Raw genomic sequence first — 26,968 nt, 5'->3', positions numbered from 1 at the left:
TCGCTTTCCTCTCTGGAGAGTTCTGTTTAATATGAAAGTCCTTTTAACAAGAGTGGACAGAGGAAGTTTTAGGTTTGATTTGAACTTCATGTACATGACATATTTCATTTTTTTCTTCCCTCACAAATTTCAACCCAGGCCACTTGTTTGCGGAAAGTACCAGACCTTCCCTGGCTGCTTCTGAGATGCTCCTGGAATTTGAGGGTGCCTTTTATCTTCTTGGTAGAGACGTATTTTTGTCCTTTTCCCTGCAGCCCCTCGACTCCTGCAGAGGACTCATCCCTCTGTCTGTATAACCCCAGACAGACAGCTGTCACATTACTGTTCCATAACGCAAGGTCAATTATGTATGTGTGTACCAGTTTGGGTCAGTCTGAAAACTGCTTTTGAACACAGATTGTTTAAAATGACCTCTTAGGCATATTTCTACCCACTCCCTCCCCAGATGTCTAAAACGACCTAATCAAATTGGTAGGTTGTTTTCATGGCTTTGAAAATGGACTATAATTAAAGTAAAAATGATAGAATCCTGAGCTACAGAGGCAGATTCGAATTCTAGGCTTCGCTCTTCCACCGTGTTCTTCAGTTTCTTTCCTTGTAACTCTCACAATCACAGTAAAAGGATGGGATTATGGGTGATAACACAATCAAGTCCCTAATTTGCATCCCACTAATACAGAATGTGTGATTATGCAGAATTAAAGTTGAGCTTTGAGTTATCTGTGAGTAAGGTTTGCTATGCAAATTGGTATTTTAAATAATATTTCAGAGGAGAATATTTACTTACTGAAGAAAGCGAAAACATTTCAAACACCTACTCATAGTTGCAGACAACGTTCCTAATTACAGGTGTTTCTTATATCAAAGTAGATGTAACGCACTTCTACCTCTGAACAAGTATTTTTTTTTTTTAAAGATTGGCACCTGAGCTAACAACTGTTGCCAATTTTTTTTTCCTGCTTTTTCTCCCCAAATCCCCCCAGTACATAGTTGTGTATTCTAGTTGTGGGTCCTTCTAGTTGTGGCATGTGGGATGCTGCCTCAGCATGGCCTGATGAGCGGTGCCATGTCGGTGCCCAGGATCTGAACCAGCAAAACCTTGGGCTACTGAAGCAGAGCGCGAGAACTTAACCGCTCGGCCTCGGGGCCGGCCCCTGAACAAGTATTCCTAAGTACAACTCACCTATTTCCTTGTTTGAGACTGGCCATTTCCCTAATTGCCTGAATTAGAGGTATTTTTATATTCTCAACAATGCTTCCCGAATACTCACTCAAGGAGCTTACAAGTTGATTGGGGATGCAAATGCCGACACAAGATAGTGTGTGCTCAATTCTAGAAGCAGCGCTATAAAAAGTAACTGCTATAGGAATTTTAGATCAGTAGAAATATTTGAAAGGTTTATAAAACCACATATATATAAATACATATACATGTTGTTTTCGAAAACTTCCAAATATATATAAACACAGAAGTTGTTTTATTATTATTTTCAGAGCTTGATGTATTCTTTGCCATATAAAATGTTTAGCTGACATATATGAAACCTCCCTCAATTTTGGAGTCAACTGATTTTATTTCCTGTAGTAGTTCTTCTTATAATAACTACCTTTCATTGAGTACTTACTATGTACCAAACATTTTGTGCCAGGCACTGTTCCAAACTCTGTTTTAAACTATTCATGGAGGATTCCGAAGCTCAGATGCTTCGACGGCCAGGTTTAAGTGGAGAGGGCTATAGCAAATTACGTGTGTTTAAGGTTGCTGCCGCTACTCCGTTCCATGCTACCATCGCAGAAATGTGGGCTTGGCGTTGCCAGACCTTCCATTTAGTCAAGAGAGACAGGAAATTCACATTTTTATGGATATTTCCTGATTTTTAAAACAGTACAGGCCAAATTAAAGTTTGTGACTTTACAGTATATACTCAACCCCATTTTATCCTCACAACGTCCCTGCAAGATAGGAATAATTGTTTGTCCTTGCCCACTTTGAACACAGCTAATAAGTAGCAAAAGCGGATTTCTGCCCCGGGTCTGTCTCACTCCAAAAGCTATGGTGTTGCTGTGTTCCCTGCTCTCTCCCTTTGACTCCTGGCAGTGGAGCTGCAGATAGTATTGGCAGAAAAATGCTGTTTGGTTGAAGCCAGGCCCTTAACAAAATTATCCCATCGTGCGGTACTGTGCCGTAGAGTGTCATCCTCCAGAGAACGGTTATTTATAGCTTTGGGGGCAATTAATTATAACCTGGAGGTATTGGTGATTGTAAATATCAAACAAAAGCTCTATTGCCTTTGCTGTAGATTTATTATTTCAACCTCATGAAACTTCTAGAAAAGCTACACAAATACATCGTTTGCAGAGTTCTTCAGGTTTCACAAAGAGTGGCAGGAGTACTAGTGGCAATTTTACAATGCCTGACCTTGCCAGAGAGAGAGGAGAAATCAGTAGTTCTTAGGATCTACTAAGTATTTAATCACTTTTGTTAAAATCCTAAATGGAGTTTGTGTCCTGAAGGAGTTAACACACCTCCACAAACCTGCCTTCAGCTGGTAAGATCAGGCCCATTGTTATTATTATATACAGCTGTAAAAAGCTGGTTACATAGCATAAATTGCACTGAAACACTTAGGCCGCAAGATTACTCAAGAAGAATTGTATTGCTTGTTCAGTCATATATTTTGATCTTTATTGCTAGTAGTTTATTCTCAGGAGAGTTGGGGATTAGCCTTGCTTTTAATGTAAAAAGTGTATCTTTGAGGGTAAAAATATAAAATGAAAATAGATTTTTAATGGCAACTTTGGTTCTTAGCATTAATTTTACATGCATTTTTCATTCTGAACTTTTAAACAGTTTTTGAGAAACATATGAGAGATTTGTGAACAGGGGCAAGAGAGGGTCAAATGTATCAAATCCTTGGATTCCAGCAAATGCAGGATTTGTGGAAGAGCGGAGAAGCACACATGTGTTGGGAATGTAAATTAAAATAAAACCTCACTTTGTGCAGACGTTGAGAAGTGAGTGGACCACGTTATGACAAATGTCTGAGGCATTTGTCTTCTTAATAAATTAACCAAATATTAAAATAAACATTAATTTTATCAGTCTGCATTTTTTCCTCTCTGGATGAAAGTGAATCAGGAAAAATCATAAAAGAATCTATGGTAGCTCAGAGAGGTTAAACTCAACAGTTGTTTTCTTTGAAGTCTCTGGCCATGAGGTTAATTGCCAAAACTGCTTGTGGAAAAGGTGGTAACAATTTAACAAGACTGTACAACTGCAGGGACTTAGATGAATATCAGGTGTTTGCAGATGTTTTTTCCTAACAGGAAAGGGGGTGGGGCGGAGAGGAGGACCAGAATGAGAAACAGGGGAAGAGCGAGGCCTGAATAAAGTCCCAACTAAACAGCCAATAATTCTTTGTTTGCTTAGCCAATCATCCTGTAATTGGCCAGGAGGTTAATAGGAGTCTATTGACTGGTCAGGAGGAGTGCTTACTGTGGCTATTTTTACAGTATGCTCCCAGACAGAAGGCTGCAATTACTGGAGCTCTCATTCCCACTCTTTAGGGCCATTGCTGCCCTGATTTATGAAACCTGATCAGGTTGCTGTTGGCAGTTTATGTTTTAAGTGTTGCCTTCTGGGTCTTTGCTGCTTATGGGTCAGTGTGCTATTTCTCATCATTTATTGTGGTCATTTGAATAGGTAAGCTTATTTATGACTTATTGAAGTAGGGATACATTAAAAATAATAACCGCCACCCACGTGGAGTGAAAAGTGGGGACGCTCATACAAGATGTGTGATAGAGCCCCTACCTGCTCTAGAAATGGAAATTCTGCCACCAGCACAGTTTACGATAGATTAAGAAATAAAGAAAGGGCTACATTATTTTGTCTGCCTTCAACAGACATGTTTCTCAACGCTCCTCATTAATTTGCACTAACTGATTACACTTGGATTTCTTTTGTATAACTTCTAATAATTAGATTTGGTCGCTGATATTTTACAGTTAAGGAAACTGAGGCCGTGTTTAAAATGTCTTTAGCCATCCAGACTGCTTCTGGGGCTTGTGACAGGGCTCGTCTGTCTTAACCCATCCTGACCTGGTCCTGACCTTAGCGTTACTAATAACGTACTTACCTCATCGTTTCATTTCTCACTTGCTAAACTTGACTATAAATCCTTCCATTACTCAAGATCTTGGTTTTCCACCCTTGCTCAAACCTTCTTTTGTAGTTCGGAGTTCCCTGGGAACCCAGTGGAACGGGAGTAAATCTCTACTGATGATAAGGCCGTTGAGCCACAGATTTCTGTGTAGCCACATCTAGACAACTGGATTTTACCTACACTTCCAACTTGTCCCTTAAGGCTATAATGACCCACAACTACTGATGCTGCTCCTGCTACTATGTCCTCCTGTCTCTCCTACTTCTTTATTTTACTTTTTAAAAAAACACGTTAAGGACTTCTGCAGATTCTCTCATTCCTTCTGAAGATCTCCATCATTCAGCCTCCGTGTTTTGAATGACTGCTGTATCCCAGGCACTCTTGGAAGTGCTGTGGATACATTGGTGGTGGTGATAGGCCACAGCTGTCCCTGCTGATCACATTCCCGCAAACATGGGGAACGTTCCTAAAACCCTCCAAACTTTCTGTAAGAAGTGTGGCAAGCACCAATCCACAAAGTGACACAGTACAAGGAGGGCAAGAGTCCTCTTTGTGCCCATGGAAAGCGGCATTATGACAGGAAGCAGAGTGGCTGTGGTGGGTAGACTAAGTCAATTTTCCCCAAAAAGGCTAAATCTGCAAAAATGGTGCTGAGCTTCAATGCATTGAGCCCTGTTGGAGATCTCAGAGAATGTTGGCTAGTAAGAGATGTAAGCATTTTGAACTGGGAGGAGATCAGAGAAAGGGCCAAGTGATCCAGTTGTAAGCTTCGTGTTTCATTTTATTAATGAAGAGTGTAAAATCTTGAGGTTGTTAAAAAAACAAAACCCCCACCATTATCCGAATGCTGCAGATTCTTGGTCATTTTCCCTTTGGAGAGAAAAGGGCCCTCTAGTCTGGTGGGTACACCTGCCTCTAAAAAGCAGTGTAAGATATGATTGCCCTACCAGGGGCAAAGGATCTACAAAGAGCCTCCCAGAGATTTTTTTTCTGTAAGGGAGCCACTTATTATTGAACTGTTTGTGTTCTTTGGACAATGCAGGAGAGTATGCTTTTCCTTCTTCCTTTAAAATTTTTTCCTGTCATCCTATTCTAACTCACAATTTTTCTCATCCTACTAAGCTTTCTAGAGTTCAAAAGAACCTTTGATAGTTTTCTCCCCGTCCATCAATTGTACATGGAACTCTTTGTCTACCTGTTGTTTCTGCAAGTAAGAGTGGCCTTTGCCCGCCCGCCGCCCTCATTCCCTCACTTTAGAAGTCTATTCTGATTGTGATTCCATCCTTTTTGAGAGTCTTTCCAACTATTCTGACTAACCTATTGTTACCATAATGGTATGATGTAGAGGAGTGTTAATCTGACCTGCCTCTCAGTGTGGTAATTACAGCTCCAGTGAAGCATAACGTTAGTAGCTAAATCTCCTGTAGGATAATCTGCCACCAGTTCCACTAGACTTTGAGAATATCACTCCTGCCTTTCTCCCTGGTTCATATCTAGGCAAGATTATCTTTTCTCCCTGTTCTCTTGCTGTGGTATTATTTTTACTATGACTATCAGAGGGAAAGAGATGACTCTATGTACTTAAAAGATCTGACTCCACCAACCCCTCAATATAATGTAACATTTCCTATATACTTAATTTGGAATTCATAAGAGAAAGTAGTTTGGCACTTTTAGACAGACTACATGTTCTTTATCCTTTGCTTTTATCATAATCCAAAAATCTCCGAGCCCCAGAGAAAGGTCGCTGAAATGCATTCTCTCCACCACTGTATGCCTTTAGAATCCTTTTATCAGTTTACTGCTTTCTTGTTTTTTGCTAAACTCCACTGTTTACCTCCTTATCAACTTTTATATCAGAACTCAACAGTACTTAGAAGATTCTTTAGTAACACGGTGATGTCTGAACTTTTACCTTCCCATCTGTGGGTCGAATCTGCTACTGTTTTCCAAGGGAATTAACAAACAACCACCACCAACAAAAATTTGAACAATCCGTGTTCTGAAACTAGCCAGTTTAAAGGTCTCCGCATTTTAATATCCTTTCACTGTTGATAAAGGAATTATGAGAAAGGAGAATAAACAGACAACAGTCCCTTGTTTCAGAGAAGGGAAGCAGGAGCTAAGTAAGCGCGGTGTTCATCCCCTAGGACCACTTTGTTCTCTTAAAGGACCTTTCCTTTAGATATTTGTTGCATTGCCTTCCTTCAGTTTTGTTTTGTTTTGTTTTGAGCCAGCCATGCCCTTTGCCCAATGACCATGTATAAAAAGGGAGGTAAGGAAGGAAGGTAGGAGAAAAAGAAAACTCACGTAATAAAGCCGAGATTGTGAACTGAGAATTGGAGCAAATGCAATATTTGGAGATATAACTATTTATAAACTTTGAGCACTGACTCAGCCATGACACGTTCACCTCTTTGAGAGAACTCGGGGTGATTTTTGGCAGAATTCTGTGATTTTGTTTTCATAGTTCCGAGATAGAACTGCCACCATAGGCTTTCACATTCTTGAGAAACTAAAACATGACTTCCGTTAATTACTGGAATATTCATTATTTAGCATGTTTAATATAAAAAGGAATAAAATGTATTGTGAATGAAAATACTGGCACTAAATATAATTTATTTTTAAAATGTAAATTGGAAGTAGTCTTTTGATTGAATGCAACTGTTTTTTTGTTTTGGGCTTGCAAAAGACAAAAGAAATCATTTCAGCAATGTGTTCTTGTCTGTACTTTTCCCTGAAATTGTCTTTTGAGTGTCGAAAAGTGACCAGTAAGCAATACGGAGACTTTTTAATGAGACATTTCAGGCATCATGGAAGGTTTGAGTGGTTCACTCATGTTAGATGACCTCAACAAACTCATTTTACTATACAATGAAAAAAAGTATAAGAAGCTCATATATGATAAAAATGTTTCTCCATCCTACAGCATGGATTAAAGAAATTTTTGACAGAGTAAAAAATTAATAAACATAAATTGATATGAATTTTGGTGAAAGAGACAAATAGTAGTGGGCCAACTAAATTTGACCTCTTTATAGGAAAACTTGAATTGAGGCAATAAATATGTCCTGAGGCTTTGGTGGCATCTCAGAGTATTTGTGCTTTATTCTTTGTGACTTGCTTTATCAGCAGAAGTGAGCGTTTGTCTTCAGAAGTGGATAATTCACCCTTCAATCTTGTTTTTCTCTATTTAATCCAGTTTAAATTACAGGTTAAGAGTGGTGGGAATAAAAACACAAAAAACACTCCAGAAAAAAGTGTAATATTCAACTTGAATCTTAATTTAAATTTGCCACCCAATGCTGAGTTTTTACATCTGTCTAGGGGCAGACACCTCTGGCGTTTGTCAATAAGCAAAAGAAAAATATTGGCTTTCAGATAACAGGCATTTGGTGAACTGGCGACAGTCATGCGAGCGAGAATGTTCAAATGACTTCAGCTCTTTCTAGCTTCATTATGTCAGGCTGGCAGATCACATATGGCATTATGGAAATCAGCAAATGAAAACCATATTGATCAGCATTGAGAACAAATGTAAAAAAGGTGGTCTCGAGGAGGAGCCGAGGAGAAGAATGCTTTCCCGGTCAACCTGATAGGCCCTTGTTAAGGCCTTTTAATCATTTATTAACGTAACCCTCCTCCTTCCCTTTCCACTCAGATTACCTCAGCCGCAGAGCATCCTGCTCCATTTATCTTTTAATGTTTCCTTTATTTAATTTATTTTTAAGCTCTAAGTTAGACTCTTATTTCAGAATTGAGTTTTACTTTTCATGGGATTGTTTTAAGTGACTTAAATGACTTTTCCCAACAAGCTCACGAGGCGTTCAAAGGAAGAGAAGCCTTTGCTGAGATTCACCTATCAGCAAATAATTTACTTGGTATGCACCACAACCAAAGCAGAGAGACGGAGACAGTGCACCAGACACATAAAAACAGAGAGTAAAATCTGAGTTGTTCCCACACCTAATTCTCTGCTTAAGGTTTGGGTCAATATTTCAATTTTAGTCTTTTTTTCAGGGTTTGGAATTTAGCCTGGTAAAATTACTTCAGGTCTGAAACCGGAATCTCAGTCACCTTTCCTTCCCCTCTTCTTTCTGTGACTTCAGTAGAAAGCTGGAGTTTCCTTTTATCTTGTTACTTTGGGAAGAAAGTTAGAGCAATATTCGGTCTGCCTAACTGAGAGAGAGAAATGGAAGCCTGTGGTTTGTGGAAGATTCTGTTTTCCTTAAAGTCTCCCTCACCTGAAATGCATCTTGGGTTGTGTAGGTTTGCTGCCTTTGCTAAATCACGTTCAAACCCAAGTTTTCACAAGCTTGCTTCTCTCCGCACCTCTTCCCTCCCTCCCTCTCTCTCCCCCACACCCTCCAACCAGCTCCTGCCTCCCCTTACATTTTTATGTCCAGGTTCATCATTTGGTAAGAAATTTCCAAGGTGTTTTTTTCATATAGAACTGTGTCCTTTTGTAGTTGATGAGTAACCTGTGAATGTGATTCTTTGGAACACTAATTGGCATATGACAATAATTGTTTCTACCCCACTTTGGAGCATAAATCACTCCTAAAAAAGATTAACACACACAATATGGATATAAGTTAATGCCCTGAAACCGCCGCATACAAACCAACTCTATTGTGGACTTTTTCACAGGTTATTTAGCTAATTGACGAAATCGAATATTTGCTATTTTTTTTTTTTTTACCTTTTGAAACCACCTTTTGTAACAAAACAACTCTTCACCATTGAACAATTGAGGTATCACTTTCCTATAAATTCAGCATTCAATTCTGAAATAGGTATTCGTAAACAAAAAATGTAGTTAATTTCTGGGTGCTGTGGGGCATAATCATTGAACTTTCTTTTTGCTCTGGACTCCTTGTCTGTGGCCATTTTGTCATGATTGTTTTTAACTTTGCTTTCCTGTGTTTCCGTTGCTCTCCCGTGCATCTTGGGGGACTATCTCTGATTGATTTGGATATCAAAAGACGCTCCGTGTGTAAATCTAATTTATCTAAATAGAATCAGGAATTTTATTTTGGTTCTCCCTTGGGACTCCAAAGATATATTCAATATTATATTTGAAAAATCCGTGTATAAAATCTATTTTATCTTCTTGCATCCTCATTGATTTCTAAGTGCTTTTCCTCCTAGACTCACATTACTATCCCACTTTCCTTTCTGGGCTCTACATCAAACAGTGTAGGAATTACAGCAGGAGTGCTATCTGTGCAAGACTTGCTCCCCTTGTTTGTTGCAGAAGAGCAGAACGTTAAACAGTGAGTGGACTGTGCAGAAACGCTCTCCCTCTCCGGCTCTTTTTTTTCCCTCTCCCTCCCTCCCTTCCTCTTTTTTCCACTCTTCCCTCTCCTTCTCTTCCTCTCTTTCTCTCTCTCTCCCCATTCCCAATGGGAGTGTTGTTTATAGAGCATTATAATTTATAACTGAAGAGAGTGGATTTAATTTCAGTGGAGAGGCTCGCCAGCAGGGCGCCAGCCTGCAATCATATGAATCAGCAAGCTGCAAACTCTATTGAATGGAAAGTATTATCGCTGGCCACAAACGGACACTGTTTCTCCTAAACAACTCCCTTGGTGCAGGAAGACCTTGTCTTCATTCATCTATTTTACATATCTACTTCTGTTTTAATTTTGCCATTTCCTAAAAGTGTTTTCTCTTTAGATTGCAGCTTTTCTTTAACTACCTTATTTCCTGACCCAGCATTGGAAACTGCTGTTGTATATTTCTGGCTGATTTGATATTTCTTCTATCTCCATCCTTACTATGTATGACTTTAGTTTTCCCTTTGCTTCTCCTTCTTGCATATGAGTCTTTTTTTTCTTTTAATGGGAGCTGTTAAACATACAAACAAGACTATGATGAACCATTAGCATTAATATTGTAAAATGCTAGTCAATTTCAATCACCTAAAATTTTATTTAATCATGGATATTTTGTTTCTACTTAGATATTTTTTCTACATTCATGGAAGGATTTATTTTCTTGTCCTTCAGACATCTGGGAGATGATTTCTTATTCTTTATATGACCCATCAAATCTCTTGTAACTTTAGTACCCCATACCTTTATGCCAAGTTTTTCGAGTGTTTCAGTCATTGTTTTTAGAAAGAGTGCTAGAATATGTGCAGGAGTTTTTGTGGTTGGTATTTGTTTTAATCCAACATCGGCCGCTTTCATGTAGTTAAGCTAAATCTCTGAGTCATTTTAAAAATCAAGTTAGACCTACAAGGCTGGTACCTTTTTCCAAAGTATTTTACTGAATTCATGTAGCTATTATAATTGTTGGTAATTTTGTTAGTGGATCTTTAACTGAGAATAGACAGATTGCATTAATATTGCATCAAATATCAGGCTATCTTCATCCAGTCTTTTGAGTAATTTCAACATTCATGTCTTAATGAAATACAAGTTGTACAAATAGCCAGTTGACTGATACTGATAGTTGCTTAAAGGGAGAGAGGCAGTAAGGAAGCTCCAGTTAAGGAATTGCATTTAGACGTCAGTGGAAAAGCTAAACTAGTCTGACTGCATTTGTGTAAAATAAAGGTTTTATATATTTAAAAAATAGTAACAAATACAAAAGTTAGCAAATAACCAAAATGCTGAAAGCTCCGAAATTTGGTATGAAGTTTGCGAGTTTGTCAGAAATGTATTTATTTCCTTGTGCGTATATAAAGGGAAATTATTTCTATATCAGCTTGCATATTTTCTTGACACAATTTAATATCAACAAATCAAAATATATGTAACCGTAATTTTTCTCATTTAAAGCACAAACTTATGAATCCATATGTATTCATAAATTTTCTCCTTTAAAGCCTGAGAATAGAGTTATAGTCTTCACTGTCTCAGCTAAGAATTTTTTTTTGCTTTTGATTACTCAATAAGAATTACACATAGGAACAGAAAATCAATATGTTTACTTCTGCTTATTTTCAAAATTGAATGTTGCTATGGTTTAATATCGGAGAAGGTATACCTAGTGTCAGCTTTGAGAGGTTTTGTTTGGTTTAGTTTTAAATTCCTTGGGTTGCTGGTTGTTACCTCTAATGACAATTAACTATCAACAAAAGTAAAATTTCTTATCACTCACTCTGTTTTTATTCCAAGAAGTAGTATGTGAAATGAGGAAGAAAATTGTAGGGTGATTGTAGGGGATTGTATTTCTAAATCCTTTTATTCCTGACTTAAAACTGGTTGGTAAGCCTGACTCATGATGCGTGGATTTTGATTGAACTAAGTTTAGAAAAAGTTCAGGCAGCTCTGTAATGAATATCTTTGTACAGAAATCCTGTGCATTTTTAACCTCCTTGAGGAGGTGGGAGCACTACAGTGAAACGCAAACATCTGAGTAAGGTTGGAATGACTCAATGGTGACGAGGCCCTTGGCTTCCTCCTGTTTCTTTTCGGAGACAGAGAAGGGGTGCGCCTGTGTCTTTTCACTTGAGTGGTGTGGGCTTAGTTATTGTGTTTTGCTTGCTTGTTCTATTTTTACCTAAAAGATGTCTCCTTCTCTACCTGTAATGTAACGTAAGTTTCAAGACAAACGTGGTTTATTTATACCTTATTCTGATGAATTCCTATTTTTAAAAAATTCTACCATAAGAACTCTCAAAACTCAATCCTAGAACAGATAAGTTCTGTTTGCCCGTATATTATATGGAAGGGATTTGTTTTTTAAAATTAGTACCCATAGTTAAATTAATTCCTTTAGGAAATTTCTGCAGTTGAAGTAGAAGAAAAAAATGTGGTAGTTATCTTTGATTTAAACAAAAATATATATTGAAAATACATCATCTATAAATATATTTGTTCCAAGTCATTATGCTGCTAGAATCAAACATGTAAATCAAGTGCAAGGAAGTACAGTTCACTAAAATGTTGTTTTTTTATGATCTAAAGCAGGGTGGTTGTTTTTTGTTTTGTTTTGTGTAACTCTTGCATGTTATAGTGGCCTGACTTCTTAACACATTATCTGATTCCTTGATCAGAAAAGCTTTATATATCGTCTGAGTGGATTTTTCAAATGTTACTAGGTGACCTTGTAGAAGTCCCTATGCTGGTCGTATAGGGACTATGTGGCATTGACACAATTGCTCTTGGCTTCCCTGACTGTTGGTATCCAGAGTTTTCAAGCGCTACTTTAATAAAACTCATTCGGGCATCGAGGCCGACAGCTCCGTTTCCCCTCCCTGCAGCTCTGCTTCTGGACCGTGTGCTTGGCCGACTTAGCAAAGCTTAGAAGTCAGCTGCATCTGTGCGAGCCAACTCTGCTTTGACTGGGAGCAATTGAGTGCACCATTTGTTTTCTTTTCTAAATATCACAAAAGTTTTATTTTCCATTCACTAGGGCTTTATTTTTAATTGCCTTGGGATAAGGGTTTATCAATTTTCTAATATCTATACTTCCAAAATATAAAACAGGTCATGGCCTTATTACTGACTGTAGTGGATAACGCTGTGCCCGCTCCAGTGAAAACTGTGACCTTGGTGGGGGGATGGGGACAGGCCCTACTGGTGGCAGCTTTCCTCACTTTTTGGAGCTTTGATGTGTTCCTGCAACTGATAGAAATGCAGGGGAGGGGGTGGTCAGGGAGAGGCAGCAGGCTGGCAGCGACAGATTAAAATATTTCTGACCCACAAAAGTAACCAAATGCCCATATTTCTTCATTTAACATAATTAATACCTTGTATTTCCATTGACTTTGATAAAGTGGCCTTCCTCCTCCCACCCCATCCCCCTTCCCTCTGTCAACTTTGGGAAGACTGCAAGTGATCTGTAGTTAAAATACTCTACAGATGATGAAGGATGGCATGTCTTAAAAAAGCTAACATCAAAAGTCTCAATTAGGTTTCTCCTAGCAGGAAGCTTATAACCACATTAAAATGGAAAAGTTATTTCACTTTTGGTGTACTGTATTTCAGCAGCAAGGGATGCAATCTAAGAGCAGTATGAAACATTTTGGTTTAGCTGCCAAGTAAATCCACATTTTGTTATAAATGTGTAATTACAGGAAATATTGGAAAAAAAAGTGTTAAAACATTTCTTATCAAATATTGTGAAAGAGGAATTTTGGTGCATTTGGAAATTAGAAAAAGCCTAGGATGGATTTTTGGTCATGTTACAAGGTCTACTTGTTGCATTTAATTTAAAGCAGTTGTCTTTATATTATTATCACAGAGCACAGTGTTTTTCAATTTATTCTTTAAAAGACAGAGACAGTGGCGCAAAAATATGCCGACAGGTTTAGGCAATATTTGATCGATCAGTTGATTGTATCAGTGTCTTTTTTCTTTCATTTTGCGCCTCCGTGTACACATTTTTGAGTGAAAAGGCAGACGATGTCTTTATTTTAAACAATCTAAGTAATGGTTGAGCAAGCCATCTGGAAAGGTGATGTCAGCTGAGGGCACGGGTGGCTGCTGGTTGAGGTAGTCGTCCGCCCCTTCCCCCTGACACACGCACCAGCCTCTGCAAAACCAGTTTCATGGTGCCTGAGTTGCTGTCTGGTTGGTTGAACTCATTCTCTTCAGCTGATATTTAACTAGTAGCTTGTGCTGGAAAAGTATCAGTACTGCCCTCTCTGGCCTTTACAGACATGATTGCTGGACAAAGATGAGCAGCCGTGATCTGTATGATGGACAGAATTCAATTATGTTACTCTCGGAGGGGAAAAATGCACAAGTTTAATGCCATAACTAAATTGGATTCCTTCTACTAAGAAACCCTAAATTTGTGTTTAATAGCCAGATAAATTTAGAGCTGATTTACATTACAGGCTGTTTGTAGATTTGGTTGATAGACTATAAAGTTTGGTCTGTATGTGGACGGTTTTATTACTCCAAATGATATGTATGTATCCTGGTCCTGCACTATTTTTTCTTAAGTAAAAACTGAAGATGTCTCATTGGAAAATAATCCTGAGTAAGAAACAGATAGCGACTGCAATGTGTGTGCAGCCACTGTTCTTACAAGAGTGTGTGTGGTTCATATAAGAAGGGAAGCCCCATGAGTATTCCTGTTCTCCGTGGGATGAGGGTAGATAGAGAGTCATTTCATGAGGGAGGGCTCGCAATGGAAGTGCAGAAGTGCTCCTGACAGCGGGGTTTCTTTTTGTTCCCAACAAATAGATGTTTCATATGCATTTGCCTCCCCAGAGAGGGAATTTTCTCATATTATACGGCTACAGGGAAAGGACAGATACACACACCATATTTTATTTGGAGATGTCCTGACAGAATTCTTCCCTACCTTTTTCCATACTACAGCCTGTTGTACAGCAGCAAGACCAAGATGATCCCAGTAATAAACCTTACTGGTATGGTTCACTGATTTTTTTGGACTCTGCATTTGTTTAGCAGACTTCTCTGATAGCTTTTTGCAGTTTTCAGCTTTTTGTTGTTGAAAACAAAAATAATAAGTAAACCAGTCTAGGGATATATTTCTTTTCCTGAAACTGATTCCACGTCGTAGTGCCCTCCTTGGGGAGGAGCTATATTTCTAGCCAAGGCTGGAACCTGAGGAACCACTCCTGATGGAATATGAGAAAGAGCAGGGTATTATTTACATTCTTAATGTTCCTGCCTTTCGTTATTATTTGAGACATTCAAGAGGATCAACATGGTGTTAGAATTTTTTCCTTAAAAAAAAAATATATATATATACTTACATATCTTGTTCAAGGTTTATGCATAGTTCTGTAAGTTTAGTCTTACTTTGTGAAAGATCAGGGCAACATTCTACTCACATTTCTTCAGCAAATTTTCATTGAACACCTATTATGTGATATAATAATGATTATCTACAATGTGTTTACCAGAGCAGATGTTGTTCCCATTGTATGAGTGAAGCATTGCAGTACACATGATGAATGTTATTGAATTAGACATTTCTTCTATACTAAAATATAAGGGATCAACTCTTCTCAACTATCAGGAGATGGGATAGTTTAACACTTGACCAAGATATTTTAGGTTTGAAGGAATATCTACAATATGTTATTCCAATGCAGAGCTGCCAAGATTCTTTATTTAGTTTAGTGTAGATTAAAGGTTTCGTCCCAGAATTCTTTCTGGAATATAGGTTAAGAAGTGGTAATATTCCATTTATCCAGGAGTCAGAGAGACAGACAAAATTCAAATAAACTGAAGATTTAATTGAGTGACCATATTTTTTAGGCACTGAAATCAATGATAAGTATGTGACTTTTTTTATTTTTGGAGACATCAATATTGGGAAATTTATAAAACCCTTAATAGAAGGCAAGAAAAGTACCATGGAATCATGTGTATAGTCATTCTGAAACAGTGTCATGATATTGAGCTGTCTTCTAAATCATTGAAGAAATATTAAATTATGTTCAGTATAGTTTTTGTGTAAATCACGCTTCATAGTTTTCTAGTTCCTTATAAGTTACTATCTAAATATGATAGATATGATACCTCTTCATTAAGAAGACGACCCCAACGTGTTATTTCCTGTTTGGACCACTTTCATGGTCTGTTTTGAGAATGCTGAGCCAGAAGAACCCTCCCGCGGGCATTCAGATTGAAAGCTGATGATCTCTCATTGAGTCTCCATAGAGGAGCCTGTCTAAGGAGAGTGCTGAGCAGGGCTGCCTGGGAGAACGCACTCCATGACAGTTTCTACCCATTAGATTCTTACTCCTTTTGATCTCCTTTTCTCGATCTTTAGAGTTTCTTCAGTTATCGGTCATATTTCAAAAGAAGCTGTGTTATAGGGCCCAGAGTACTTAAATTAGAGACTTTCTCCCAAAGGAAGCCCTGGGATCCAAAGGAATTAGAACAAACTCACCTAAGAACTCAGATGCTTTCCAGAGAATAGCTTAGACTTACTGCCCACCATTATTTAGTTTGGCCACATCTCCCTTTTTTTTTTAAGTTAAAAAAATTGAATGAAATTATTTGCAAAAAGAATTAAGGTTTAGTAAAGGAAACAAAGGATATGCAGATGGGTAAATACTGTGAATATAATCAAATACAATGAAGCTTTAAGTAGTCAAATCCCTAAATTATTTGACTCTTATGGCTGACAATTACTTTCAGAATGGTGTATAGGTCTCGATCTAATGGTCCAATAGATGACCAGTGGTTCTCAATGTGAAGTGATTTTGTCCCTCAGAGGACATTTGGCAATGTCTGGAGACACTTTTGATTGTCACAACTGGGGAGGTGCTACTGGCATGTAGTGGGTAGAGGCCATGGATGCTGCTAAACATCCTACAATGCACAGGACACCTCTTCAAACAAAGAATTATGCAGCTCAGAATGTCAGTGGTTCCAAGGTTGAAAAATCCTGGACTAAATGATTAAAATAAAGTGGAATTATCCACTGTTCTATTGTTTAAATTAGCATCAAGATGAGTGTAGGAAAAGCCTAGCGTCGTGAACTCTGAGTGCATTTATGTGATTTTCTTTTTTTAAAGTTTGGCACCTGAGCTGACAACGGTTGCCAATCTTCTTTTTTTTTTTTTTTTTTGGCTTTTTTCTCCCCAAATCCCCCCAGTACATAGTTGTATATTTCAGTTGTGGGTCCTTCTAGTTGTGGCATGTGGGACACTGCCTCAACATGGCCTGATGAGCGTTGCCATGTCCGCACCTAGGATCCGAACCGGCAAAACACTGGGCCGCTGAAGCGGAGTGCATGAATTTAATCACTTGGCCACGGGGTTTGCCCTCATTTATGTAATTTTTGAAAAATTATTCTAATTTATAGAGAATTCTTCACTTTCATTGCATCAATCCTTGAAAGAACTCAGGCTGGAATTGTTATTTTATATTTTGTAGATGAGTAAAGTGGGACTTAAGGATGTTAGGTAATTTCAGCATAGTCACTAAGTGTTAGGGCTGGGAGGCAAACTGAGGTTCTGTGAGTCCCAGTGCTGCTCTTTCACCATGTAACAGCCTAATTCTTTGTGATGGTAATGATCGTAGCAAGGGTAGGTAATTGCTACCTCGGCTTCTCAAAGAATAAAGGAAACTAAGTCTTTTGATAAGTTTTCCCCCATTATTGCTAGTTTAGGAGATGCCCCTGCTCAGTTCCTTTTCCTCCTTGTAAAACAAAACACCTTCCCCAGGAACTCATTTTGGCAGATTATCAACAAGCAAACGCCTTGAGTTCCTTACTGGCACATTTCTGTCCTATAAAGTAGCTTATATAACTGATAGCTTCCTCCGTCTTCCCTCCCAGCTAATTCTAGTTAAAAGACAATCTGCAATAGCGCCTCAAATATTAGGTTTACAGCTCTATGAGCATTTTCTCATTTTGTGAAGTAGGTAGATATTTGTTGAATCCTTACTGGGTTCTTAGCAGTGTGGGAGATGAGAAAACTGTTCCTTTCTCAATTCAAGGAGCTTTCGTTGGGAAAGATGAGGTATAAATGCATTTGAATTACTTACAAGATGAAGAAATACCACGAGGCATTATATGAGCAATTGCAAAATTAATGGCAGATAGTAAATGCTTTGCATTCAGAGCAGGAAGAATCAGTTTTAGAATTGTAACACTGATAGAGTCCTTATCTAGTCCTACCACCTTAAGAGAAGGTAAAACTCAGCAAGATTAATGTACAGGCTTCAGTTTATGCAGCGAGATATTGCCATATCTGGAATTCAATTACAGATCTTTTCATTGCCAGTCTCTTGCCTGAACTACACTTTCTCCCTGGCTGTAGTCACTTAGATTTTTGAGAGAGAGATGAAATCTCATCATCAGTATTTTTAAGCTTCCGACAGGTAGTTTTTAAGTAGGTTATCTACTGAGCACCCTGGTGTGCCCTGGGCATGAGGTACTAGGTACTATAAAAAATGGTCCCTGACTCAAGTAGTTTACTGTCTAATGGGGTAGAAATATATACAGTTAACTGGACTAAAAGGTGAACTTAAGTGCCACAGACGAGCCTTACATCTGTATAGCGCTGTGGGAGCCCAGGCGTAGGGGGAGGAATGGTCTCTATGGGGACTGCGGCTTCTTGTAGGGGATACATTTGAACAGGTGTCAGTGTTTGGAAGGGCATTCTGTGCAAAGAAGAGTGCTATGATTTACTTTCTGTTTTTTAATGCTTTCACAATTAGTTCTTATTTTCCTTTATTCTTTCTAATCTCGCCTCTGTTCCACATTTTTCACCATCTTAGCCACTTCCACATGGGGTTTTGCCTTGCTGCTAAAAGCTACTTTTTGATATTTGCTGTCACTGTAGGGTTACTTTCTCTCCTCTGAGGTATAATATGGCACTGCCTGTCTCCTGATTCTAGAAATAATTTGATTTCTCCATTGGCTTTTATCATTCATTGGAAACAACTGAAATTTATGCCCATTGACAAAATTCAACATTGGTTTATTTCATCTGCTGGGTCAAGCTTCGCTATTTTTTCTTATCTGTCTCCCTCTCTCTGTCTTTCATTTCTCTAACTCTAGGCTTTTTTCTATCCCTCCACAGTTTTTCCTATATAACTTCTACACTCTGGAAGATCTTCTTAATGACACCTAGACACCAACTCCTTATCTATTTGGACCTATCATGTGGAGCTGTTTTACCCCTCAAGCCTTTTCTATTTCTCCCTTCTCTTACGTTTTGTATTTATTATTTAACTACCATGCTGAAAAATGTTTTGACAGCATTATGTGTGAAAAAAAAAGCAAGCAATCAAATAAAAGTTAATTTATTTTGAATAGTGACTTTAAATCATTAATAACTGCATGGAGATTGAGATCATAATTTTCTCACCTTATTCAAATATTTGTCTCTAATTTTTCTCCTGCCAAAGTCTAGAATTCCAAAGTGTCTTTCCTCAGTAATTTAATTAGCCCACAAGTTTGAGGCTTAATGATGGATCAAAAAATGTATGATATGCTTGAGAGATCAAGACAGCAAATTGATTACTGTTGTAGGAAAGGTTGGCAAATGTGGGAGAGGGAGCAGGTACTGCCCTGTGCTGCAGGATCTGAGTCAATGATCAAGGTCAGCCTCAGTTCATTAACTTCTTCTGAAGGCTTATAGTCATTGTAAATATAACTTCTCATGCCTTATATTCTAATTACAATATAGTACAGTTTTGGAATGACTTATATTTACCTCAGTAGCATCCTTGAGTAATATAGGATGTTGGAAGATCTAGGGTTGCATAAACTGATTTCTGTTCATTTTGCCTAGTTTATTAGTGACCACAAATGGAAAATCTCACCCTCAAGATATCTGTGGATAAATATGTTCCCATCCATGGGCACATTAGTTAGAGGCCTGTTCTTAACCTAATCATCTAAAACCATCATCTGTTTTAAGGAGCAATTTACAGGGATTCTCATTGTGTTCTCAGCTAACACATTATTAAAAATTGCAATGTATGTCATGCTAATTTTTAAGACCTCACAGTCAAGAAATCTGTTTTCTCAACAATTCTAATATCCATTTCATTCTTGTGTTTAGATAGTACCATAAATTGTTTTGACCATAAATTGCTAATGACTACTTTTAGATGACTTTTAAAGTATTTCACTTGGAGAAAAAAGGTAAATCACTTTAAACTTAACAATTTTTATGAAATCTAGACTGAAGATAACATGTTATGTGTCCAGTCCTTTGCACAGAAGTATATAATAACTTGGTTTACGTTTTGCACACAGATAACCTAAGTGTGCTGTGAGACAGGATTCTTTTGTTTAAGGATTCCTCAGTGTACTTTAGAAACTCTCAACATCAACCTTCATAAATAAACACAAAATTAGAAAAATGAATATACTTTTTCATTTGTTGTATAGATGTTAAAGACCATTTGAGAAGCAAACAGTGGTGTTGGTGATAAGATAATGAATTGGAGGTTTTTTTAAGCTAAGGATATCTGTGGCTATTGGACACTTTTTTCTAATCTCATTTAAAATGGACTTTGTTCGTTTCAATTTCTATAAGTTGATTTTAATAATGGGGAAATAATTACCATTAGTTGGATACTCCATACATAGACTTTTACAAGGCTTTCAATGAATGCAGGCACCAGACTTACCCTTTCACCTGAAACAAATAAACTGGTCAATTATATGATACAATGGTTTTCAAGGTATTGAGTATCAGGCAATTAAGGACAGTGATCCATGAGAGATGGGGAACAAATGAAGTGAGTCCTACAATTAACCTGGCTCATTGCCAGTACATATTGTAGGGAGGGGGAATCTAGGTGGAGCACAGCAGTCTCTCTGAGTAGAAGAGGTGAAGCTAGGAGTTTGGAGAGGCCAAGGTGTTGAATGTTCTCAGGGCGGAGTACTAGAGAGCAAAGAGCAGCACGGATAGCTCTAGAGATCTGCAGAGGATGTCCTGCAAGCCTTCAGCTGAGTACTGATCAGCCCATGGACTCTACCCAAGGCCCAGGAAAGAACTACCTAAAAACATTAGAGGGAACATTTAGTGGAGCTCACACGGCCCTGGGAATAGTTTATGTTCCCACCAGCCAGAGTGGAAAAATCTCATAATTTACAGGCAAATGGGGAGAATACTCAGGCTTTTGCCTCCACGGTGGGGCAAAATTTCTGCTAGATTATCCTGCTCTAGTCCTGCCTAACAAAGCTTAAAAGAAAGACCCAAAGTACATCACAATCAAATTGCTTAAAGCTAGTGATAAGGAAAAAAATACTGTAAACTTTTTACACTATGCATGAAATGTTGTAGTATTCCTTAAAGGTAGACTTTGATAAATTACAAATGTATGGTATAAACTCTAAAGCAACCACTAAAATAACAAAGACTTATATAGCTAATAAGCCAACAAATGAGGTAAAATGGAATCCTAAAAATATTTAATTAATTCAAAAGAAGTCAGGGAGAAGAAAAGGCAAAAAGAGACCAAAAAAACATATGGACAAATAAAAGCATATAGCAAGATGGTAGATTTAAACCCAACCATATAAAAAATCATATTAAATGTAAATGGCCTAAACACCCAATTAAAAGACAGAAATTGTCAGATTGGATAAAAAAGGAAGATTCAAGAAACCCACCTAAATATAAAGACACAAACAGGATAAAAGTAAAGTTATGGAAATAACAATATACTGTGTTAACACTAATCACAAGAAAGCAGAAATTGTTATATTAATAGACAAAGTAGACTTCAGAAGAAAGACTATTATTACAGAATAAGGGGAACTCATGATGTTAAGGGAGTTAATTCATGAAGAGGACCTATCAATTATAAATGTTTAAATGCCTGATTATAGAGGTTAAAACATATGAAACAAAAATGAACTGCAAGCAGAATTAGGTGAACACACAATTATAGTTGGAAACTAATGCTTCTAAATAACTCAGGGATCTAAGAAGAAATAAAAAGAAAAATTAGAAATTATTTTGAACTGAATTAAAATTCAGACAGCATATTAAAATTTGTGGAATGCACAAAAGCAATACTTAGAAGGAAATTTGTAGCACTAAATGCCTATATTAGAGAAGAAAGCTCTCAAATCAATGACCTTTCCCATCTTAACAAGCTAGAATAAGGATCAAAGTGGAAATCAATTAAACAAAAACAGAAAAACAATAGAGAAAAATCAATGAAAGTTTAGTTTCTTAGTTGCAACACCAAAAGTGTGGTCCATAAAAGAAAAAATTGATAAATTGGACTTCATCAAAATCAAGAACATTTGTTCTTATGATACTATTAATGGAATGCCACACACTGGGAGAAAATATTTCCAAATCACCTATCTGATAAAGGACATGTATCCAGAATATGTAAATATATAAAAACTCAAAACTCAGTGATAAGACAATACACAACCAAATAAAAACTTGGGCAAGTGATTTGAACAGATTTCACTGAAGAAGAAATATGGATGGCAAATAGGCATCTGCAAAGATGTTCAACATCATTGGTCATTAGGGAATTGCAAATTAAAACCATAATGAGATACTACTGCACACTTACTAGATTGTCTAATGTTAAAAATACTCACCATACCAGGTCTTGGCAAGGACATATGGCAACTGGAGCTTTCATACACTACTGTTAGAAATATAGAATCGTACAAACACTTGGGAAAACAGTTTGGCGGTTTCTTAAAACATTATACATTTACCTACCATATGACCTTTCCATTTTGCTCCTAAGTATTTAACCAAGAGAAATGAAAGTATGTGTCCATATAGAGACTTGTACATTCAGATTTAACTGCAGCTGTATTTGTTGTAACCAAGAACTGAAAACAATTCAAATGACCATCAACAAGAAAATGGATAAACAAATTGATGTTCATTCATAAAATGGAATACTACTTAACAATAAAAAGGATAAATTTTTGATAAATGTGATAACATGAGTGGATCTCAAAACAATTAAGTAAAAGGAACCAGACCAGACACATACTGTATGGTTTCATTTATATAAAATTCTAGAAAGTTTTAGAAAAATAAAATAATTTTAATAAATATAAATAAATAAAATTTGCAAAATAGAAAATGCTAAGAAATATATGGTAATACAAAGCCAATGAACGATTTCCTGGATATAGATGCGGGTCAAAAGGAGAGGTGGATTATAAAGGGGCATGAGGGAACCTTTGGAAGTGATGGATATGTTCATTATTTTGATCGTAGTGATGGGTTCATGAATGTATACATATGTCAAAACTACAAATTATACACTGTAAATATGCACAGTTTATTGTATGTCAATTAAACTATTACATTCTTAAGGATGGCAGTATATACCCTCATTCTAAATTCTATTCAGCAATGCTATTTTGAAATTTTTGGTTTAGTGTTCCAGTTAATCCAGTAGGTCTTTCACCTGGAAGTTAAACATTATCTTGCCTTGTACCTGCCTTGTTTTCAAACCCATCACTATTTAATGAGAAAACCAAATCCAGCGCATTTTGATTCTGTACTAAACCAATAGAATGAACGTATTACATAAGAACACATGTAATAGCTACTAAATGGGTAATCTTTTTTGTCTTACATTTCTATATCCTATAATAAAATGAACATTAGACGCTTGTATCTTTGAATGTTTAGGTTGGTGTTTTGCTTTTGGATGCAAATAACAGACTCAAATCCAAAACTCTTTTTTTTTAAATTCCCTCCCAGATTCGAAGGTTCTGGCTCTGGCACATTTGGTGGGCTGCACACACCCAGTCTGCCATCTTATTCTATAGAAGTCCTGCTTGGACATTATTTCGAAATCTGTATTACAAAGTCTTTTATCCTTTTATTAGTTTAGTACTTTAAGCCTTAGACATAAGAAAGAAGACTATCAGTGAAAATCAATTGAAATGCAGTTAGATAAAGATCTGTTGCACTAGGCAAAAGCCTTAGTTGCAGCACAATGTAATCAATTAGGCCCCTCCAGCTGCATACAGAGTTTTACCCAGCCAATCACTTTTCACACGTTTCCTCCATTAGCTTGACTAGAATCCTTTCTTTTTTTTTTTTAATCTGAATTATGATGAATGAGATTGTTGTTATGAATATAGAGATGGGTCATTACCCTACAGAAACCAGACTGTGCTGGCGTTTAGTGATTAGGGCTTTCTGCTCCTGCTATCAATAAAGTATAAATTTATCTGTCTCAAACTATAATTGGGAAGCTGTAGTCATTGTTATCTAATTCATTTAACAATGTTATACTCGTAAATTGTTTTTGTTCATGTGGATAATTTACATAACTTTTAAGTTAGTTGTGAGAGTGAAGTAATAAAATTTATCAAATAGTGGTGGGAAATTTCTCATGGCTTAAAATCAAATAAAAGCCCCTCAGGAATTAGTACTCCCAAATTTAACCACCTGAGTGTAGCCTTTCAAGATGTCAAAAAGTGGGAATAATGAAAGAAGCTTACATACCCTACATGAATATGCTGGAGGTTTGCAAAGTAATGAGCATTAGCTTATTACAGAAGTCCGATAGTTGTTAAATTCTAAAAATTATGTGACTTTTTTCTGGGCTCGGGTTGGGGAATTCAAGAGGAAAAGAGGAGTTGTTGGGTTTGATTTAAATGCTCTAAGTGACTGAGATGCATTACTGGTAATTGGGCCAATCAGCATAACATTAGCATGTTTTATGATAAAAAAAAAAGTCCTTAGAACACCTCCACTGGGGTAGTTTAGACTATATACTATTGAATTATAATCAAATTTGGTCTTTTTTCTTTTCCTTTTAAAATTGTTGTTTTGTGGGGTTTTTATTGTTATTTTAGGTTTTTCCTGTTCCAGCCTTCTATTTTCACAGAAAAAGGCTTTTTTTCTTTTTATCTAGAATATAGTGCCTACAATACTTGGCCCTCACAGATGTCACTGCATGGATAGAAAATTTCATTGTCTGCAGACGTGGATAATTTTAATGTTACATGGAGAAGCAGGAACTGTTGCCTGATTGTGGTGGATACCAAAGAAAACTTCAGTTCAGATGCTGTTCTTGGAAGTTTAAAGTTAAAGCAGGCCTGCCTTTGAGGTCCACTGATGAAAAGACCTTTGTGTTTTGTGACATGAGGATGGGGGAGGAGTACTCAGTACTAGAAGAGTTAATAAACACCAAGAGCTGTGCTCATCTTGTAGCTTTAGGAAGCTTTAATCTGTAAGCTTGATTACCTCTAACCCTCTATCTCTTGCCTCCCCCTTCAAGCACTGCGGGGGCTTTATGGTAGTATTAGTGGCATTTTGCCCAACATTGGCTTTAGGGAAATCATTCTACAAGAAGAAAAGCAGAAAGACTGGATCTGTCTGCTGTGTGAGGTCATTAACACGAGAATAACCGTATGAGCTCCAGAGGGCAGGAGGGAATGTCTGTCCTTACTAGAAATTTGCAGGTGAAATGTCACTGTCCTGTTCTTGCAACCCAACTTGTTCCAGGCCTAGTGACATTAATCCTCTAGAAGAACCCACTTTAGATACTTTCAGCAGGATATTCAGTTGTATATCATGGAGAGCCCTTTGTATTTGCTGTGACATTTCATAAAAATGTTTGCAAGCTGTAGCTATCTGGGATTTTTTAGACCCATACTCACACAGAGTTGCTATGTAATTAATTCTCAGTATTGAAAATATTCTAGTGTCTGAGACCAGATTCCGTGCTCCCTGTTTTGCCAAACATCATTAAGTCATTAGTGTAGGGGACTTGTTTTGCAGGACCGATTAAAAGCTCAGAGAAGCCCTTGTACATTTTTATATTAATCTCAAGAGCTTTACAATATACTCTTTTCTCTTTCTAATGAGTAGTCTGAGAAGATATATATTATTAAATTTAAAAAATCTTGGGAGATAAACCAAGACAGAAGATGATTATGGCCATAGATAAGAGATTAAACTATTCAGCCAACAAGCTGTAATAAATAAATACTAAGCCAATATACTGTTAAACTGAGAGCCACTGGGTAGAAATAATGTGGCTTAAATTTTGACCTTGTATTGTCAGAGGCTGTGAAACAGTGAAAGCTGTCACTTGCACCCAGCATATCCCAGAATTGATTGTCAGGTCACCTGAAGAACAGGTGTGTCTTCCAAGTATGAGGAAACGACTCAGGGGAACTGTCATAGCAAGTGATGGGCCTTGAGAGCAAGTGTTGGCTGATGCTTGCTGCCTTTATCAAAGAGCATCGATTCCATCCTGTGTGTCTGTGCAGTGGAGCAAAAAGCAGCAGTCCAACATCACAGATGGTTATGCCTGCAGTAGGTTTTGTTGTTAGGCACAGAAGAAAATTATCCTAGCCATGCAGCATTTGAAATGAGAGGGAAGTAAGATGACCACATAGAGCCCAAGGTTAGAACACAAACTCCATGAGGCCAGGACTTATCTTCTGTCATTGAATTCCCAGCAGTTGGAACAGTCCCTGGGAGAAAATGGAAATTTGATATAAAATTTAAATTAATTAATTGACATGACTGGTGAGGGACGGGAGATGATTAGATCCTGGCCTGAGCCCATGCTTATATGGTAAGCCCTGAAACACTGCAGGCCCCTGGTTGTGGTCAAATGAAGGATTCTAAGTAGATCAGAACAAAGAATGGAGTTGCCATGAGATAATTCTGATAGCAACTCAGAGAACTGAGAAGCTGCTCCTTTCTATAGGTGATGTTATCTTTGACCCTTTGCTCAACCATGTATGGATCAATACATCCAGAAGCAATCTTTTGTGTACTAACACAGCCCAAAAGCTTAAATATTCCAGTCATTTCCTTATGATGGCAAAAAAACTTTCCAAATTGGTGTTTCTTTCTGAGTTGGCAAATGACAATAGAGCTAGGAGTTAGAGTATGAGTTCCGTGAAGACAGTCTTCTTATTGCTGGTCTGAGATACTAGTTGTTTAAGTCATGTTATTTGCCTCATGAGAGGGGACCTTTTGTGGTAGCAAACTACACATCCATAGACTTGAGAAGATGCCTTGAGAGATGATTGAAACATAAAATTTGAAAAAAGTGTCAGGGCACAGTTGAGAAGGTGAAAGAAAAAAGATGTGAAGAGTGAGGTATGAAGTAGAAGATTGTTGAGAGGGAAAGGACTGATGCTCAGTTAATTCATTTCCCTTATAACTCTTTTTTAAAGATTTTATTTTTTCCTTTTTCTCACAAAGCCCCCTGGTACATAGTTGTATATTTTTTAGTTGTGGCATGTGGGATGCCACCTCAGCATGGCTTGATGAGCGGTGCCATGTCCATGCCCAGGATTCGAACCTGCAAAAACCCTGGGCTGCCAAAGTGGAGCGCACGAACTTAACCACTCGGCCACGGGGCTGGCCCCCACCCCTTATAACTCTTAAGAATGAATCCTCGCTCCCACTCCCC

General features: G+C 37.5%; 1 protein-coding gene and 1 pseudogene across 22 annotated transcripts in view; both read left to right on the top strand.

The window, feature by feature from the left end:
- Positions 1 to 26,968, top strand: part of BCAS3 (BCAS3 microtubule associated cell migration factor) — a 576,498-nt gene that overhangs the window by 370,806 nt on the left and 178,724 nt on the right. The gene's annotated exons all lie outside the window — the stretch shown is intronic.
- On the top strand, positions 4,620 to 4,932 carry LOC138916198 (large ribosomal subunit protein eL42-like; annotated as a pseudogene).

This window comes from Equus caballus, chromosome 11 (genome assembly GCF_041296265.1).
Source record: "Equus caballus isolate H_3958 breed thoroughbred chromosome 11, TB-T2T, whole genome shotgun sequence".
In the NCBI taxonomy this organism is placed as follows: Eukaryota; Metazoa; Chordata; class Mammalia; order Perissodactyla; family Equidae; genus Equus; species Equus caballus.
Note: the sequence above shows the minus strand (reverse complement) of the source record. Positions and strands in the feature narration are given on the sequence as shown.